General features: G+C 47.3%; 1 long non-coding RNA gene across 1 annotated transcript; it reads right to left on the bottom strand.

Annotated features, from left to right (window-relative positions):
- Positions 1–271: 271 nt before the first annotated feature.
- LOC134564996 (uncharacterized) lies at positions 272–20,472 on the bottom strand. Its single transcript, XR_010083732.1, has 4 exons — positions 20,156–20,472; positions 4,286–4,365; positions 805–940; positions 272–671 (listed from the first exon to the last, which is right to left on the bottom strand). It is a non-coding gene; the product is annotated as an uncharacterized LOC134564996 (long non-coding RNA).
- Positions 20,473–20,838: the final 366 nt, after the last annotated feature.

Genomic DNA, 20,838 nt, shown 5'->3' with positions numbered 1-20,838 from the left:
CGTCTCCCCCTGCCCCCAAAACACCTGCGGAAAGAGAAAAACAAAGAGAAAACACAGCAACCAAACCCTAAGAATCATACGGGGAAATTTTTAAAACAGACATGTGAAACACAGGGCACTGAGGGGATTAGGAGTTGAGATCCTGGTCTCCGCCACCCCTCTCCCGGGCCAGCAACGTCTCCGCGATTGTGGAGTCAAGGAGACCCTCCAGCTGGATCTGAGGCCGGCTAGCTCCAGGCAGAGTCGAAATGAAAAGAACAGGGCATATGCCTTTAATAATATTCACCTCTTTATTAAAGTGATCAGCTATTTTTTAAAGTCATCAGCAGGACTGTAGAGTCTAAGAGGAGTTTTTCACGCTGCTGTGGCAATCTGAAGGAGCAGGTACTGTTGCAGTTCTTCACTCAGCTGCCCACAGTAGGTGCCGAGTCCTTGTCTCCAGGGGAACAGCTAGAAGCTCTCTCTGGTCATCCATCAGAAGGCAGAGCGGTGGAGGTCTGTCACTGGAGTACAGAGTCAGCTCTTTACCCTCAGGGAAAGACCTCGAGAGTTTCCCGTTCTCTGTCACTTGAGCTGGCTGGTTCCCATTCCATTCAGACTCCTCATAGGTCATGGTGAATCTTCAAACCAGGCCAGGGGGTGCGTCTGATGCCTTGAGGCTGAAACAGAGGCTAGACAGAGTGAAAGGAATAAAATGAGTGTTTATTCAAGCCCATGCCCTTGCGTCTCCAGACCCACAGAAGTGACCCAGCCTGAATATTTCCAAGATGGAGACGAAAAAAGGGGCTTGTCCCCAGATCTTACCCCCTTTTACAAGTTTCCATTCATTTGCATATAGCAATGACTGTGACGATCCATGCAGCTGCCAGACTGTTCAGCATTAGCAGGATGACAACTTGGATGGGGTTCATCACAGGGTTGAGTGGGAGGTAGGTTTTCTCTAAAAAGGAAAAACAAAAATTGTTAAAACATGTTAAAAGGTTCCTGTTTCTGCCAGAAGGAATCCACACCTAGGAAGATTCTTTTTCTTCCATCCAGCAGCATCTTCTCTCCAAAGCATTGGCTACTTGCTTCTTATCCCCTTCTGCTGGAGCTGGATTTTTGGGGACAAAAGGTTTCACCCATTTCTGGGGAATCCACCAAGGGCCTGAGGGAGTAGCCACACATGCATAGCCACGACCCCAGGTCACAAGCTCATAGGGACCTCTGGTTTCCCAAGTTTCAGGATCCCTAATCAAGACCGGTAGACGCTGAGACAATTTGAACTGATTGCCACTGTTAAAATGACGTACCACAGGTGGACTCATGTTTTCAAATGAACAGTTCAGAAAACTGATGGTAAGCATGGCTTTGCAGAGCTTCTGCTGTGGAGACATCCACGCAGCAGAGGTGTTCTGTCTAGCCAAAACCTGCTTGAGCATCTGGTGTGCATGCTCAATCACAGCTTGACCTGTGGGGGAGTGGGGGATGCCAGTTTTATGTTCCACTCCCCACTGCTGGACAAATTCTAGGAACTCTTTGGACACATACGCTGGGCTGTTATCAGTTTTGATTGTTTTTGGAATCCTCAACACTGCAAAAGCTTGCACCAGGTGTTGCTTGGCATGCACAGACTTTTTTCCTGCATGGGCAGAGGCATATACTGCACCTGAGTATGTGTCAATGCTCACATGAACATATTTGAGGCGACCAAAACTAGGAATGTGTGTGATGTCTGTCTGCCACACTTCACAGCTGTCCAGGCCCCTGGGGTTAACCCCCATGCCCATTGATGGCATGGCCTGGAGCTGGCAGTTTGGACAGGTACCCACGATGGCTCGAGCCTGGCTCCGCGTTAGCTGGAATTGTCGGATCAGAGCAGGCACATTTTGATGGTAGCGTTGGTGACTCAGTTTTGCCTGTTGGAAGACATCAGGGAGATGTGCTTTTTCAACTGGTGCAGCAAGGGAGTCTGCCTGACGATTCCCCTCTGCGATCTCACCTGGCAAATCAGTGTGCGACCTCACATGCATCAGGTAAAATGGATGCTCTCAATGAGAAACTAAATAAATTAGCTTTGAAAGCAACCTGAAGAGATGTTCATTCTCTATTTCTTTGAGCACGACCTGCTCCGCTCTGGACACTACTCCCGCCACATAGGCAGAGTCGGTTACCAAATTAATTGGTTCTGGGAACTTCTCAAAAGCTCTTACCACTGTGGCCAGTTCAGCCCCTTGGGGGGGATCCCTCCACAAACTCAACATCAGCTTCCCAATGCTGAGTCCGTGGGTTCCTCCAAGTCATCACCGACTTGCTGGAAGCCCCTGATGTGTCTGTGAAGACTGTGAGAGCTTTGAGTGGTCTCCGACTCCGCTTCTCATGAGGAATGAGGTGGAATTCCTCATTGAACAGCTTGTGGGACGGGGCATGGACTGATATTTGTCCCCTGTAGCTGTCCAGAGATAATTGGAGACTGGCATTGGTCTGGAGCAAATGCTCAAACATCTCTGTGGTCAATCTCTCAGGAGAGTTCTTTCCCTCCTCTGAAAGTCTGACCGGGAGGTGAATACATGCAAAGTCACAACCTGCCAATTCACACAATCTTACCCTGGCCTTCCGAATCAGCTGAGCTATCAACTCCTGTGGCTCTGTGATGGTCTTGGATTTTTGGTGAGAGAGGAAGACCCACTCTACAATCAAGAGTGAATCTCTCTGCTCTTCGATCCATTGGAAAATCAAACCATGCAGATGTGGCAGCTTTCCTAGAACAATGAAATGGAAAGGCACCTTTGGCTCGCATCGATGAGCCTGCTTCTCTGACAAGGCCTTTTGTACCTTTTCGATTGCTGTCTTCACCTCTGGGGTCAGCTCCCTGGGAGACATCAGCTCCTTCTCTCCCTTCAATAAATTGAAGAGGGGTTCTAGATCTTGATTTGTGAGGCCTAGCCAGGGTCTTATCCAATTCAAAGACCCACACAGGGAGTGGAGATCTGCTAGGGTTTTTGGATTGCAACCAATTTCTAGGGTCTGCGGAACAACAGTCCTTGCAGTGATTTGCAAACCCAGGTACTTCCAAGGTGGCATCCTTTGAACCATGTCTTCCTGCAATTGAAATCCAGCAGAGGTTAAAACTTTAACCACTAGGCCAAGCGTGTGTTGGAGTATAGAGTCATTGGGGCCACACACTAGCACATCATCCATGTAGCGAAGGATGATGCCTTCTTTTCTCTTGGTGCGTACTGGAGACAGCAATGAGGCTACATATTGTTGGCATATGAAAGGAGACGATTTCAGACCCTGTGGAAGAACTCTCCAGTGATAAAGCTTCATTGGGGCTTGTCTATTCACTGTAGGAACCGAGAATTCAAACTGTGGGGCATCTTCAGGGTGCAATGGAATTTGGAAGAAACAGTACTTGATGTCTAAGACAGCCAATTTCCAATCTCGGGGGAGCATTGTAGGAGTGGGCATTCCTGGTTAGAGGGGTCCCATGTCTTCTACTATTTTATTAATTTCTCTTAGATCATGGAGAAACCTCCACTTGTCCTTCCCCAGCTTCTTTATTACAAAGATCAAGAAATTCCAGGGGCTTGTTGTCTCTAATATGTGTCCCTGAGCCAACTGCTCTTCCATGAGCTCCTCAAGCGCCTTGAGTTTTTCTTTACTCAAAGGCCACTGTGCTACCCATCTGGGGGTGTTTTCCAACCACTTTAACTTTTGGGTAGGGTGCTCCACAGTGGCTATTTGCAAAAATCCTGGGGTGTCTTAGGAATGACCAATTGGACTCCCCACTGGGACATGGCGTCTCTCCCCCACAGGGGGGCCTTATAGTCTGCTACGAATGGACAGACATTCGCCACCTTTCTGTCCGGTCCCTCAATTTGCATGATGTTTTTTGAAATCCTTGCCAATGTGATTTCTCCTATGCCCTGAAATTTGCCAGCCACAGGTTGTAATTCCCAGTTTGATGGCCACATGCTTTGTGAGAAAACGGTAATATCCGCACCCTTGTCTAAAACTCCTGCCACTAGGAGGCGCTCTGACCCACAAGCTATGTTGCATGCCATAGAGGGTTTAGGTTGTCCCACCATTTCTGCCCAGTATACGTCTGGTGATTTTCCACCTGCTGTGATCTCTGCTGGTACCGGAATGGCTTGGGCAAGAATTTGCCCCTCTACGAGATAAAAGGGTGGGTGCATGCAGTGTGCCAACAACATGAGGCCTATTATTTTTCCCTTAATGGTCATGGGAGCTATCTCAATTTCCAAGGGTGTGTGTGCTGTGTCCCCAATAACAAAATACTCACTGTCCAATCCCATATGGTAAACCGTCAGGTCCTGTGAGATGTTTGACAGGTCCACTGTGATGACCATCCAGTCAGTAGATCTGAAATGAAAACCTTTGGTAGTCACCAGCCTGAATAGGCCTAGTGGATGCCAAACCTTGTTAGTTGAAAATTTAACATTTACATTTTTCTGCACCCCCCCACCATGTGACCCGCCCTCTCCCCTTTTTTTTTTTAGAGAGAGGCTTTTGCCAATGTGAGTCCGGCTGTATTTATATCTTTGATTGTAATTGTATCAACAGCGGGCACGCGCTGTAAATTCTTTTTTTTTGTTTGTCGAATTTCTTCTGCTTCTGGGTCTGAGGGCAGGTTCTGGCAAAGTGTCCTGGTTTCTTGCAGCGGAGGCAGATGATGCGCTGCAGCTGGTCTGGTGACATTGGTTGTCTCCTTGGGTTTGGTACCGCAGGTGCTGTAGGCTGTGGGTGTGCAGGTTCTGGATTCCTTTCAGGTGTGCAGAACATTTCTGCCCTCCTCTAACAAGCCTCTATCATCTGGGACAGAGTAGGCGGAGGTTCTAGGGGAAGGCTAAGAATAATTCTACGACAGGTCTTGTTAGCATTCCTTTGAGCCATCTCCTTAATCAGTTCTGCCTGCAGCACAGGGTCTTGTACTTTTTGTTCCACCTGTGTTCTCAGACGATCAACAAACTGCAAGAAATTCTCTGTAGCAAATTGTTTAATATTGACATAGCTGCCCTTCCCTTCTGTTGTTGGTAGCTGATAAAACATTTTCTGTGCAACAGCACTAATCCTAAGTAAAATTGGCTTGGATAACACTCGAGTTTGTTTTTCTGGACAATGCCAGACACCTTCCCCACACAGGTGTTCAAGTGTAATGTCATGTCCCTCAGTGTCTTTAGCTGCATTAGGGGTTTGATGAATCTCATGTAATAATGTTCTTAAGGCTCTTTTCCACATGTCTTCCCACAGATCATACTCTGAGGGAGATAACAGACATGTAAATAAGTCTTTGATGTCACTGGGCACCATCTCATTGGAATTAAATGTGGCTCGAAACATGCCCTTAGAGATTGCGCTAGATCTGCCAAATTCATGTTGTATTTTGCAAAGCTCCTTCTTATCCTGGTACGAGAGTGGCTGGTAGAGCCTTGTTCCCAGCTTTTTACGGACATACGTGACAGGTTCTACAGAGAAAATGCTTTCATCCACATTTGCCAGAGGTCTTAAAATTTCTGCTGGGTCCCAGTGTCTGAGGATATAGGAGGTACAGCGTTTGCAATCCCTTGGGGGTTGGTAAAAGGCGGCTCTCTCCCTCCGTCCTGGGTCCGCCACAGAGGCTGCTCCTGTCCCCCCGTTGAGAGGCAATCACACCCCCTGCCCAGGCTGTAAGGCGAGGCAGGCCCACCCCCTTCACTGTTGCCGTGGTGTAAGAGTCGGTCCGAAAATCCCTCATTTTTGCCTCACGACTGTCAGAGGCCAAGACCCCCATGGACCCTGGGCCACAGCACAGGCCAAGTTTTCCCTGCAGCTGCTGTCACTGGACCAAGACGCCCTCCTCAGGTACCCATGCAGGAACAATGGACACTGTCACGGTTCCTGGCCGTGTTTGCAGAGGCCGTGTTTGTTTTGACTGACTGTGCTGTACCTGCTGCAGAGCCCAGACCTGCTTGCCCCAAACCTGCCTGATCTGAATGGTTGCACCTGATTCCCAGAGCAACGGGCCTCCTCACAGTGACTCTTGGGTGCTCCCCCCACGCTGGCCAGGTGCCCCCCACTTCTGGCTGCATTGGCCGGGTGCCCCCCGCTTCTGCAATGACTGTAAAAGCTTCCCCCTGCGACTCACACTCTGAGGCCCTCCCCGGCGGACGACGGATCTATTGATGCGTGCCACGAGGACTGCGAAGGTGGTCTATTGGTACCAGCGTCACGAGGACTCACGTCTGTTCAGTCGGTAGCTATACCCTTTCTTTCCTGCTCTCTCTCTCTCTTTCTCTTTCTTCCCCTTCTTTTCTATCGCATAATTGTGTGTATCAATAAAGATACAATTGATTTTACTTGAACTAAGTTATCATTGCCTCTTTTTGCACTCTGAAATCAAAACGAACCATCATGACCATCCTTTGGCTCGTGACATGTGGCAGCTGGGAGGGAGGCTGGGGGAGGAGGGGTGGGGCAGGGCTGCCAAAGGGACAAAGGGATTGGGGAAGGGGTATCGAATAGGGGCAGGGACTGGGGAGAAGAAAGAGTTATGGGAAGAAGGAATCAGCACATGGTCAGCGCCATTGTTCTCCGGCACGTTTAGTGTGGCTTCCAGGGGACCTGCAGCATGGCCAGAGCCCTGGGGAGGAATCCCACCCCTGGATGAGTCAGCCCGAGAAAAACCCGGTGTGTTAAAAGGGTACTGGGAGGATGGTACAATATCTAAACCAGGATATAAGGGAGGGTTGGGGGGGTCGGAGAGGGGGTTACATGGGGAGGTTTTCTGTGGCTGGCTGTTTTTTTGTAACTCTAGGAGCTGTTTACGAGCTTGCAAAAATATGGGAATAAATAGAGAAGCGACTTTATCATTTTTTCTACTCGTTCTGTGAGAACATGACCAATTTCATCCCAAAATGAGACAGTATCTATATTTTCGAGGTCATAATCTGGTAACTCTGTTATAGCCAGCGCAAAATTTTTTTCTGCAGCTTTTTGGAAATTCTAACAATAATTAAAACCTCTTGAAGCTGTTTTAATACACTCTTTGGGTGAACAGATAGCTGAGCACCCATAGTTTGATATTTTGAAAGCTATTTGTACAAAATCCAACTTCAGATGCAGTAAACTCTCACAGCAGTCCTGTGTCCCTGAGTTAGAGAGGGCACAGGCGGGGCAAACCCTGGGACTGGGAGGGCTTTTCGTGCCACTTTTTTCCCAGCTCCGTTGGCACTGGCAGGGTCCCGCAGCCTTGCCTGGCTTGTGGGGGACCTTCCTGTGCCGGGGTTTCCCCGAAAAACATGGCTCCCTGGGGAGAGGCGGCCCCAGAGCTGAAGGAGCTCTGACCAGCAGAAAAAAAAAGAAAAAAACCCGCAGTCAACCGCAGGGTCCTAGAGCCCTTCTACCACAATCCCAATGGTAAGAAATCGCTCCCTCCCAATTTGGACGTTATACACAGAGTAACAGCCAAACAGAGGGACTTACTGGTCCTGTGAGAATGTGGAACAGTGCCAGGAGCATCCAAGATTCCTGTCGTAAGCCCACTCGTGATCGGACACAACTCACAAGCTACGGGCTTTTCCCCTAAACACTTATAGCTACAGAATGTGGCCAAAAATGCTGTAGGGCAGTTGATCTTCCCAAAAGCTTCTGAGACCCTAGTTGGAGGTCTCCAGCTCACACATGGGTTTCTAATAATTCATAAAAACCTACAAAGGGTGCCAACTGAAATAAATACCCCTGTAGCCCCTCCAATGTTCATAGGCTAGTCCAGACTTAAGGGGGCTTTGGAGGAATATTTAATGGACAGGACAAAGGATTCCAAAAGAGGCTCTGACCCCCAGCTGCAGTTCAAGACGTTTATTCCAGGTGGTATCCAGAAGGAAAGAGCGCGTGTGCAGAGGAAGAGGGTCTTTTCTTAGCTCCTGCCAGGGAGGGGAAGTTTGGGACACAGCCAATGGGGTCAGAAATGGGAGGAAGGGTTAAACTACATGGTTACAAGCTCTAGGGGTCCCTGAGGGGGGAGAAACCATTCCCACAGGGGAATGTAACAGTATGCCACAAATGACATTGCCAATGCATTTTTCTCCATTCCTTTGGCAGCAGAATGCAGGTTCCAGTTTGCCTTCATGTGGAAGCGAGTGCAGTATACCTGGAACCGCCTCCCCAGGGATGGAAGCACAATCCTACCATCTATCATGGACTAATTCTGGCTGCACTGGAAAAGGGTGAGGTTTCAGAACATTTGCAGCACATCGATGATATTGTGTGGGGGAACACTGCAGATGAAGTGTTTGAGAAAGGAGAGATCATCCAGATTCTCCTGAAAGCCAATTTCGCTATCAAGAGGAGCAAAGTCAAGGTACCTGCTCGAGAGATCCAGTTCCTGGGAATAAAGTGGCAAGATGGACAGTGTCAGATTCCCACCGATGTCATCAACAAGATCACAATTATGTGTCCACCAACCAACAAGAAGGAAACACAAGCTTTCTTAGGTACCATAGGCTTTTGGAGTATGAATATTCCTGAGTACAGCCAGACTGGGAGCCCTCTCTACCTGGTTACCCGCAAGAAGAACACTTTCCAGTGGGGCTGTGAACAGCAAAAAGCCTTTGCCCAGATCAAGCAAGAGATCACTCATGCAGTGGTCCTTGGCCCCGTCAGGACAGGACCAGAGGTGAAGAACGTGCTCTACTCTGCAGCCTGGAGCCATGGTCTGTCCTGCAGCCTTTTGCAGAAGGTGCCTCGGGAGACTCAAGATTGACCACTGCGATTCTAGATTCGAAGCTACAAAGGGTGTGAGGCATACTACACTCGAACAGAAAAGGAAATTTTAGCAGCCTTTGAAGGAGTCTAAGCTGCCTAAGAGGTAATAGGCACTGAAACACAACTCCTCCTGGCTCCCTGACTACACGTGCTGGGGTGGATGTTCAAGGGGAAGGTTCCCTCTACCCCTGATGCCACTGACGCCACATGGAGAAAATAGACTGCCCTCATCACTCAGGGCACCAGAACTGGAAACCCAAATCGCCCTGGGATTTTGGAAGTAATTACCAACTGGCAGGAAGGTGAAAACTTTGGTCTCACAGACAAAGAGGGACAAGAGCAAGTGACACATGCTGAAGAAGCCCCACCATATAAGCAACTGACAGCAGAAGAAACACTCTATGCTCTTTTCACTGATGGTTCCTGTCACATTGTAGGGATGAACCGGAAGTGGAAAGCAGCCGTATGGAGCCCCACACGACAGGTGTCACAAGCCACTGAAAGAGAAGGTGGATCGAGTCAACTTGCAGAACTGAAGCCTATTCAATTGGCCCTGGACATTGCTGAGAGAGAGAAGTGGCCAAAGCTCTACCTCTACACTGATTTGTGGATAGTAGCCAATGCTCTGTGGGGGTTGGCTGGAAAAAGGCTAACTGGCAGTGTAGGGGAAAAACTATCTGGGCTGCTGATGAATGGAAAGACATTGCCACTCGTGTAGAGAAGCTACCTGTGAAGGTCCACCATGTAGATGCCCATGTCCCCAAGAGTAGGGCTAATGAGGAACACCGAAAAAATGAGCAAGTAGATCAAACTGCAAAGATAGAGGTGTCAAAGATAGACCTAGATTGGCAACATAAGGGAGAGTTGTTCCTAGCTCAATGGGCCCATGATGCCTCAGGTCATCAGGGTAGAGATGCCACCTATAAGTGGGCACAAGACCGTGGGGTGGATCTAACCATGGACATCATTTTTCAGATTATCCATGACTGTGAGATGTGTGCTGCAATCAAGCAGGCCAAGCGAGTGAATCCCCTATGGTATGGCATGGCAGTGGTCCAAATATAGGTGGGGGGAAGCCTGGCAAATTGACTATATCACCCTTCGCCAAACCCGCCAAGGCAAGCACTATGTACTGACCATGGTGGAAGCCACCAGTAGATGGTTGGAATCCTACCCTGTGCCTCACGCTACTGCCCGGAACACCATCCTTGGCCTGGAAATGCAAGTCCTGTGGAGACATGGCACCCTTGAGAGAATCGAGTCAGACAATGGGACCCATTTCAAGAACAGCCTTATAAAATCCTGGGCCAGAGAACATGGCATTGAATGGATATATCACATCCCTTATGATGCACCAGCTGCCGGGAAAGTTGAACGGTGCAATGGACTACTCAAGACTACCCCGAAGGCACTTGGAGGGGGAATCTTCAAAAATTGGGAAGTGAATTTAGCAAAGGCCACCTGGATGGTCAACACCCAAGGTTCCATCAATCGAGCTTGTCCTGCCCAGCCAGAACCCTTGCACACAGGGAATAGAGTCCTAGTTGTACACATGAAAGGTATTTTACAAAAGACTGTTTGGATTAATCCCACCTCAGGCAAAGGCAAACCCATCTGTGGGATTGCTTTTGCTCAAGGACCTGATTGCACTTGGATAATGCAGAAAGATGGAGAAACCAGTTGTTTACCACAGGGAAGCCTAATCCTAAGTGAGAACTGGGTGTAAGGGTTCGTTCTGTATAGTAGAGTTTATTGATTTAAGTATGCTACAGATGGTAATAGAATAAGGGGTAGATAATGTCTTGGGTTATATAACCAAAAAAAATTGTATTCTATTTCATCTGTAGAAAGCAGTTGGGAGATGGTTTCTTTTTTTTCTCTTTATCTCTTGTAACTCGGGGGGGGGGGGGAGGGGGGGGAGGGTGGATGCCTTCTCATAATAGACCATCTGTTAAAACCATGTGGGGCAGTTTCTTATCTCTTTCTTCAACATCGTCCACCCTCCAGGGGATATCTTCTGGTAATGGGCCATTAAGGCCCACCAATGGCATGACACATTGCATCATCCCATTGTGAGATGCACCACCCAGTAGGGAGGAGCCAACTATTCCCTACCGAGATAAGAATGGGGACACAGGGACCCCAGACATCCCCTTTTCCACTGGATTCTCAGAGGAAGACTGGACTCATCTCACCACCACTGAACCTGTTACAGGATCATCTCTACTCCAACAGAACCACAGCTATCATCATCTGTGATCCAACAGGACCACATCTGTAACTCCAGGAGGACTTATTTGGACTGCTTCCAACACCCTGGCCAACAGGGTGTCAGGTCATATTCCTGACTCTGTCAGGGTTTTCTAGGACTTTTGTTTGTCTTCTTCCTCGGGGTTTTTTTGGGGTTTTTTTTTTGTTTTTTTGTATTACTGCATTTGCATTTTTAATATTCCTAGTAAACAACTGTTTTTGCTATTCCCGTATTTTTTCCCTGAAAGCTCCTAATTGCAAAATTATAATAACTTGGAGGGAGGGGGGTTTACATTCTCCATTCCAAGGGAGACTTCAGTTTTCCCTGAGAGATACCTGTCTTTCCAAACCAAGGCAGTAGGGGAAAACCAATTTGGGCTGCTGAAGAGTTAAGGACATCACTGCTAGGGTAGAGAAACTACCTGTGAAAGTCAGCCATGTAGATGTTTATGTCACCAAGAGTAGAGCTAGTGAGGAGCACCGAAACAACGAGCAGGTAGATGAGGCTGCAAAGGTAGAGATTTCAAACATAGATGAGGAACACAAGGGAGAGTTGTTTCTATCTTGATGGACTCATGATGCCTCAGGTCATCAGGGTAGAGGTGCCACTTATAAGTAGGCACAAGACCAAGGGGTGGGTCTAACCATGGACAGCATTTCTCAGGTTATCCATGACTGTGAGATGTGAGCTGCAATCAAGCAAGCCAAGCAGGTGAAGCCCCTATGATATGGCAGGTGGTGGTGCAAATATAAGTATGGGGAGGCCTGGCAGGTCGATTAAGTTACACTGCCTCAGACACACCAAGGGAAGCGCTACATACTGACCATAGTTGAAGCCACCACGGGATGGCTGGAAACCTATCATTGTGCCTCACGCTACGGCCCGTAACACCATTCTAGGCCTTGAGAAGCAAATCCTTTGGATGCACGGTACCCTTGAGAGAACTGAGTCAGACAATGGGACTCATTTCAAGAATAGCCTTATCAACATCTGGGCTAGGGAACATGGCACTGAGTGGGTGTATCATATCCCCTAGCATGCACCAGCAGCTGGGAAAGTGGAGAGATACAATGGACTGTTAAAAACCACCTTGAAAGCACTGGGTGGGGGATCTTTCAAAAATTGGGAGCAGCATTTAGCAAAGGTCACCTGGTTAGTTAACACTCGAAGTTCCACCAACACAGCAGGCCCTGTCCAGTCTGAGCCCCTGTGCACAGCAGACAAAGTCCCAGTGGTACATGTCAGAGGCTTGTTAGGGAAGACAGTTTGGATCAATTCTGCCTCGAGTACAGACAAATCCATCCATGGGGTTGTCTTTCCTCAGGGACCAGGTTGCACATGGTGGACAATGCAGAAAGATGGAACAACATGAAGTGTACCGCAGAGAGATCTGATTGTTGGGTGAGAACCATGTGTAAATATCATTGTTTGCTGAATTTCACTATCATTGTCTGTATATAATTGTATACTTTATATATATGCATCTATAATGTACGTGTTTGTAGAGTTAGAATTTATATTAGTTTTGATAGTAAGCTGAAGATATGGGAATAAGCAATGGAATGTCCTAGGGTGACTTTGCGATGATTGCATCCTCAGTCATGTGTTCCGTTTATGTTGGTGTCTTGGTTTAGGGCAAATTTGGGAGGAAACCTCTGAATGGGGTCCCTCTGGAAAGCAAACCCAAAAGGCCCCCCCCCCCCCCCCCCCCAGCCGGTCCAGGAAAAGAACTTCCTTGGAGAAAAGTGGAAAATAACCTATTTATTTAACAACAAAATGCCCACAAGCATAAAGAATGAATAATAGGAAACAATAAAACCTCTCGCTGCTCCGAACAGAGATGGTAAACTGTTGCCTTGAGTTTTCCTAGCTAGCTGAGCATTTCATATAAAGTAGAAGATTGTACCTTCTCACGCTCTTTTCATGTAAACACCAGCTATGTTCTATAAACATAGCCATTGTTTTAGATTCCATGCTGGGACAAACAAGACTGTGTGATAGTCCCCTTGACCAATGCTGTGAGAGGTGGGAATAACAACTCTCCAATCCATGGTCACCTTGTTAGAAGTATATAATAGAAAAATAAAAAGGGGCAAGGCTCTTCTGCCCTGTTGCTCTGATGAACTCAGAACTCTGCCTCCGAGTGTCCTTCTGGCTAGGCTCATGGCGATAGTAAACCTGAGAAAATCCTTGCCGTGGGTGGCTTGGCTCACTCAGTTCTTTATCAGTCGCAGCCCCTCTGGAGGTCCAGGCCCAGTGGGGTGCAGGTGCTAGCCCTCGGTGCTTCTCTGGGGTTTTCAGTCCAGAGCAGATTCAAAGAGTCTCAAGAAAAAGGAAAAAAAAAAAAACTTCCAGGGAATGTCTCTGCCCTAGCTAGCTAACTAACTAAAAAGCAAAAAAAAAGATCTCTGTCACAGGCGCTGGTCTGTGCTTCAGACCAACACAGTCCGGAGAGAGGAATGTGTAGGAGGAGAGCTGTTTTCAAAACAAACTTGGTGCTGCTTCTTTCCCTGCTTTGCTCTCAGAGCCAGTCTTAAAGGCACAGAACTCAATATACAGCACAGACAGAACAGAGGATTGGGGATACAAGCATGATAAAGTCACCCTAGGACATTCCACCCCTTATCCCCATATCATCAACTTAATATTAAAACTAAATAAATTGTAACTCTACACACATACACCTCATACATGTATATATATACACAGTATACAACTATATACAGACAATGGCAGTGACATCCAGCAAACAGTGATATTTACACATGGTTCTCACCCAACAATCAGATCTCTCTGAGGTACACATCGTGTTGTTCCATCTTTCTGCATTATCTACCATATGCAACCTGGTCTCTGAGCAAAGAATCTCACGGATGGGTTTGTCTGTACTCGAGGCAGATCTGAACTAAACTGTCTTCCTTAACAAACCTTTTAAATGTACCACTGGGAGTTTATCTACTGTAGATAGCAGCTCAGATTGGGCAGGGCCTGCTCTGTTGGTGGAACCTTGGGTGTTTACTAATTAGGTGGCCTTCAATAAATGCTGCTCCCAATTTCTGAAAGATCCCTCACCCAATGCTTTCAAGGTGGTCTTTAACAGTGTATTGTATTCTCAAGGTTATTGTTTCCCTGAGATTCTCCTTGGGGTTGCTGGTCCCCAAGGTAATAAGGTTTTCCCCCAGGGTTGCTGTTCCCTGGGAGTTTCCTCTGGGTTGCTGTTCCCAGAGGTAATAAGGTTTTCAGTCTTCTCTTTGCCCTAAGTGTTACACACCAGAGGTAGAGACGACAAGCTGAGTCCTCCGGTGCACATTTCCAAGGTTGTTTATTCTTCATTATCTCAGTCCTTTTTCAGCTCTGCCAGGCCTCCCTGGCAGGGTACCTTATCTTAGTTCTTTCTCAGCTCTGCAAGGCATCTCCGCAGAGCAGGACACGGGGCAGACTGGGCGGGTCAGAGAGCCCCGCACCTTATGTACAGTACCCCTGACCCAACCACTGTCCGAGACGTATTTTTTATTTACAAAATTTTACCAATACCTACTACCTATACTAACATGTCAGTTCTACTCTAAGCCAATCTCTAAAACCCAACTCAGCACAAGATGGGGGACGAGAGCAAGAACAAGGAGGACAGGGGCCACTCCCCAATTCCTCCATCTTGTCTCTTCAGCCCCATATGCTAAGAATCCTAATTTCTATATTTATATTCTATAATAAACCATCCACTACTTATTTTAAATTCTTAGGATTTGTGATTCTTCCTGCATGTGAGTGTTCACTCCCATGGACAGGAATCAGAGTCAGTGTCCTCCTGGGATCTGTGTGGGTCTAACTGACCCCCCTGTCTTGATCCCAGACCCCCCTGTCTGGTCTCCAAACCCTCCAGGGTGGCTAGAGGGATGTTCTAGACTCCAACATTGTATGTCTCTACTTTTCTAGCAGCTGGTGCATGGTAGGGGATATGGTACACCTACTAAATGCTGTGTTCCCCAGCCCAGATGTTGATAAGGCTATTCTTGAAATGAGTCTGACTCAGTTCTGACTCAGTTCTCTCAGGGGTACCGTGCATCCAAAGGATTTGCTTCTCAAGGCCTAGAATGGTGTTACGGGCCGTAGTGTGAGGCACAGGGGAGGTTTCCAGCCATCCCGTGGTGGCTTCTACCATTGCGAGCACATAGCGCTTGCCTTGGTGGGTTTGAGGCAGTGTAACTTAATCAACCTGTCAGGCCTCCCCATACTTATACTTGGACCACCGCCTGCCATACTATAGGGGCTTCACCCGCTTGGCCTGCTTGATTGCAGTACACGTCTCATAGTCATGGATAACCTGAGAAATGCTGTCCATGGTTAGATCCACCCCTCGATTTCGTGCCTACTTTTAGGTGGCATCTCTGCCTTGATGACTTGAGGAGTCATGGGCCCATCGAGCTAGAAACAACTCTCCCTTATGTTGCTAATCTAGGTCTATCATTGACACTTCTATCTTTGCAGTTTGATCTACCTGCTTGTTGTTTTGGTGCTCTTCATTAGCTCTACCTTTGGGGACATGGGCATCTACATTGCAGACCTTCACAGGTAGTTTGTCTACTCTAGTAGCGATATCTTTTCACTCATCAGCAGCCCAGATTGGTTTTCCTCTACGCTGCCAGTTGGCCTTTTTCTACTTTTTCAGGCAACCCCACAGAGCATTGGCTACTATATACAAATCAGTGTAGAGGTAGAGTTTTGGCCACTTCTCTCTTTCAGCAATGTCTAGGGCCAATTGGACTGCTTTGAGTTCAGCGAATTGGCTTGATCTACCTTCTCTTTCACTGGCTTGTGCAACCTGTCGTGTGGGGCTCCATACACCTGCTTTTTACTTTTGTTTCATTTTTAAGATACGACAGGAACTATCAGTGAAAAGAGCGTAGCGTGTTTCTTTTTCTGGCAATTGGTTGTATGGTGGAGCTTCTTCAGCACGTTTCACTTGCTCTTGTTCTTCATCATTGACACTAAAGTTTTCACCTTCAGGCCAGTTTGTAATTATCTCCAAAATCCCAGGGTGATTCAGTTTTTCAATACAGGCACGTTGTGTGATGAGAGCAATCTATTTGCTCTATGTGGCATTGGTGGCATGTGTGGCTAGAGGGAACTTCTGCTCTGAACATCCACCCTAGCACTGGTAGTTGGGGTGCCAGGAGGAGTTGTGCTTCTCTGCTAATCACTTCCGAGGCAGCTTGAACTCTTTCATAGGCAGCCAAGATTTCCTTCTCTGTTGGAGTGTAGTTGGCTTCGGACGCTCTGTAACTTTGACTCCAGAATCTCAGTGGTCGGCCTCAAGTTTCACTAGGCACCTTCTGCAAAAGGCTGCAGGACAGACCATGGTTCCCAGCCGCAGAGTAGAGCACGTTCTTCACCTCTGGTCCTGTCCTGACTGGGCCAAGGGCTACTGCATGAGCGATCTCTTGCTTGATCTGGGCAAAAGCTTGTTGCTGTTCACAGCCCCACTGGAAAGTGTTCTTCTTGCGGGTAACCAGGTAGAGAGGGCTCACAATCTGGCTATACTCAGGAATATGCATGCTCCAAAAGCCTATGGCACCTAGGAAAGCTTGTGTTTCCTTCTTGTTGGTTGGTGGAGACATTGCTGTGATCTTGTTGATGACATCAGTGGGAATCTGACACCTTCCATCTTCTTACTTTACTCCCAGGAACTGGATCTCACGAGCAGGTCTCTTAACTTTGCTCCTCTTGATAGCAAAATTGGCTTTCAGGAGAATCTGGATGATCTTTGCTCTTTTTTAAAACACTTGTGCTGCAGTGTTCCCCCATACAATGATGTCATCGAAATACTGTAGATGTTCTGGAGCCTTACTCTTTTCTAGTGCAGTCTGGATCACTCTATGGCAGATGGTAGGACTATGCTTTCACTCCTGGGGCAGTCGGTTCCAGGTATACTGCACTCCCCTCCATGTGAAAGCAAACTAAGGCATGCATTCTGCTGCCAGGAGAATGGAGAAAAACGCATTGGCAATGTGAATAGTGGCGTACCACCTCGCTGCCTTGGACTCCAGCTCGTACTGGAGCTCCAACATGTCTGGAGCAGCAGCGCTCAGCGGTAGAGTCACTTCATTCAAGCCATGATAGTCCACAGTCTCTATTCTCTGTCAGACTTGCGCACAGGCCAAATGGGGCTGTTGAAGGGTGAGTGGGTTTTGCTGACCACCCCTTGGCTCTCTAGCTCACGGATCATCTTCTGAATGGGAATCACGGCATCTGGAGTTGCTCTGTACTGTCAGCGATGCACTGTCTAAGTGGCAATTGGCACTTGTTCCTCTTCTGCCTTCCGAAGTCCAGCTGAAGATGGGTTCTCTGATAGTCCAGGCAAGGTGTTCAGTTGCTTAACTCATTCTCTCTCTACAGTCTCTATTCCAAATGCTCACTTGAGTCCCTTTGGGTCTTTGAAATACCCATTTCAGAGGAAATCTATGCCCAAAATCCATAGGGCTTCTGGGGTAGTCACAATAGGGTGTTTCTTCCACTCATTTCTAGTTAGACTCACATCAGCTTCCACCAGAGTAAAATCTTGTGATCCCCCTGTCACGCCAGCAATAGAAACAGATTTTTCTCTTACATATCTTGATGGGATTAACGTGCACTGCGCACTAGTGTCAACCAAGGCCTCATACTCTTGTGGTTCAGATGTGCCAGGCTAACGAATCTATACAGTCCAATAAACATGGTTTTCTCTAGCCTCTACCTGGCTAGAGGCAGGGCCCCTCTAAGCCTGGTTATCTTTCTTTTCTTAGGTAACTGGAGCTGCTTCCTTTTTGGTGGAACTTCTTCTTTGAGTCTTGCTGTTCTCTAATTCAGACACCAGTCACGCCAGAGAAGCAGTGGGTTTTCTATCTCATCTCTTCATGTTTTCTCCACAATCACACAAGAACGACCACAGCTCAGCTAGTAGAGTGCCCCTTCTCTCCCTATCTGGGGAACATTTGTGTTTGGTGCCAGAACCTCTGATGTGTACTGCCAAGATTTGGAGAAAGTCCTTTCATCTCCTCCCTGAGCTTCTTGTGGCTCTCCTCTATCTTGTCTTCTAATTTCTGCAGACATGTTTCCACAGCTGTGATTCTTGCATGTGTTGGACTATGCACAGCATCTGCATACCCTCGGAGCTTCTTTGTCATATCCAGCATGGTCTCCTCTGTGTCATTTTGCTTCATTATTGCTAAAGCAGAAGAGTATTCTTGTGGCCTAAGTCATACAAGTTTTCTCTACATCACGGGTGTACATGGTACCAAGTCTGAGTTCCTAATGTTTTGGTCATCTGAGAAGGCAATCTCTGTCACTGCCATTTCTCTTAAGCGTTGAATCCCTTGTTCTATGGTCTTTCACTGGGTCTGCTGCATATAGAGGTCATCTGTACACAGATATCTTTGTGCCACACTTCCCAGGACTCGTTCTCGGAGACTGCAAGGGTGAGCCTCTCTAATCATTTCTTGGTCGATAACTGGATCATGTGACAGGGATCCCAAATACCTCGCTTCAGTGCTGTCCAGAATTGTAGCCTCACTTGTAGCATCTTAAAGATGGACTAACCAACTAATTATAGACTCATCAGGTCGTTGAGTGTAATCTTATCTTAGACCACTAAGGTCCTTTAGGGAAAAGGACTCAATAGTGGCTCTTGATCTTGTGTCAGTCTGTGGGGCTTTTGATCTTGTGCTAGTTGGTCGGGCTCCTGATCTTGTACCAGTTGATTTGCCTTCTGTTTGTGTATCAGTTGCTTCAGCTTCTGACTGTGTGTCAGTTGCTTCAGCTTCTGATTGGGTACCAGTTGGTTCACCTTTTGATTGTGTGTCGGGAAGCATTGAGGGGCCTTCACCTGGATCACTGCCCACTGGTCAATCAGTTTTGCATGTGTGCTTCTTTCTCTTCTTTCCTGCAGCGACTGCCAATGTCTTAGGCTCACTGTCTGGTTTAGCTGCTGCCTGAGTAGTTGGGGTGTTGGCTGCAGTCTGAGGGGCTGGGGTAGCTGCTGATTTATCTCACTGCCCCCCTGCCTCTATCTGCTGCCCTACAGTATCTAGCAGCGTGTGATAAGCATATGCCAGGGCCCAGCTTATTGAAATGAGCTTTTTCTCTTTAGAGTCAACATGGCAGTAATCCTCCAGATATTTTCCCACCTCATCTGGGTTCTGAATTTGTTCACATGAAAATTCCCAAGCTGGGGGATCAGAAAATTCCTTCAAGGTTCAGCCCATTCTCTCCCATTCTCTCCACCACTCAGGATTTTTCTTGCCTGCGTGTACTTTTGGGTCTATTTCTGGGTTAGGGGTCTTATCCGCCCCTCTGGAAATCTCAGACCTCACTCTAGACAAAGTACAAACTATATAGAAGAAGCTTACCAGATGAAATACCAGGAAGGTGGTATCTTTAACATTCAGGGGACACTGAACATTCTCAAAAAGTGATGTAACATTTAAAAGAGAAGAAGGAAAGGAAAGGCTGAAAAGCTTCATCCCCTATTCCTTCTCTAACAAACTGGGTACAATTACTTATAAATCCCCAAAACATGCTACTGGAACTAGGATGCAGGGTAGGACGAAGAAACCACAAACTAAACATACCTGGCACAAACTTCAGTACCTTTGTAAACTTCTTATAAATCATGATCACCGAGCCGAACAAAATAGTAATCTTAATTCGTGCACCTCTAGTGTAAAAGCTATGGGCTAGAGACAACATTGGAGCTATTTCCAGATAAGAAAACAAACCTAGGGACCAGAGAGGTATTAAAACCTCAAAAAAGCCTAGGGAACAGAAACACAAGGACTCCATTCCTAGAGACGTTATGAATTCAAGCAGCAACATGGCTACTGACTGTTTTATCCCCACACAAAGTACAACCAAAAAGCAATCAATAATCAGTACAAATTTTTTTCACTCTCTCAAGCCCTGCAGTTGGGCACCAATAACAAAATGTATTGTCCTGGTTTAGGGCAAATTTGGGAGGAAACCTCTGAATGGGGTCCCTCTGGAAAGCAAACCCAAAAGGCCCCCCCCCCCCCTCCCAGCCGGTCTGGGAAAAGAACTTCCTTGGAGAAAAGTGGAAAAAACCCTATTTATTTAACAACAAAATGCCCACAAGCATAAAGAATGAATAATAGGAAACAATAAAACCTCTCGCTGCTCCGAACAGAGAAGGTAAACCTGAGAAAATCCTTGCCGTGGGTGGCTTGGCTCACTCAGTTCTTTGTCAGTCGCAGTCCCTCTGGAAGTCCAGGCCCAGTGGGGTGCAGGTGCTAGCCCTCGGTGCTTCTCTGGGGTTTTCAGTCTGGAGCAGATTCAAAGAGTCCCAAGAAAAAGGAAAAAAACCCCAAAACTTCCAGGGAACATCTCTGCCCTAGCTAGCTAACTAACTAAAAAGCAAAAAAAAGATCTCTGTCACAGGCGCTGGTCTGTGCTTCAGACCAACACAGTCTGGAGAGAGGAATGTGTAGGAGGAGAGCTGTTTTCAAAACAAACTTGGTGCTGCTTCTTTCCCTGCTTTGCTCTCAGACCCAGTCTTAAAGGCACAGAACTCCATATACAGCACAAACAGAACAGACGATTGGAGATAGAAGCATCATAAAGTCACCCTAGGACAGTTGGGTATCGTGTTCTGTACCTTTAAGACTGGTTCTGAGAGTGAAGGGGAGGAGGGGGAGAAGTGCGCAGTTTGTTTTCAGGAACTGCCCTCACTGCTTTGCATTCTGCTCCTGGACTGTGTTGTCTGCAGTATGGACAGTCAGCGGGACAGAAATCTCGTTTGATTTTAGTTAGTTCAGCTAGCTGAGGCAGAGAATCTCCCTGGATTTTTTTTT

This window comes from Prinia subflava (assembly GCF_021018805.1).
Source record: "Prinia subflava isolate CZ2003 ecotype Zambia chromosome W unlocalized genomic scaffold, Cam_Psub_1.2 scaffold_31_NEW, whole genome shotgun sequence".
Taxonomy (NCBI): Eukaryota; Metazoa; Chordata; class Aves; order Passeriformes; family Cisticolidae; genus Prinia; species Prinia subflava.
The sequence above is the reverse complement of the archived record's forward strand: the minus strand, read 5'-3'. Positions and strand labels throughout refer to the sequence as shown.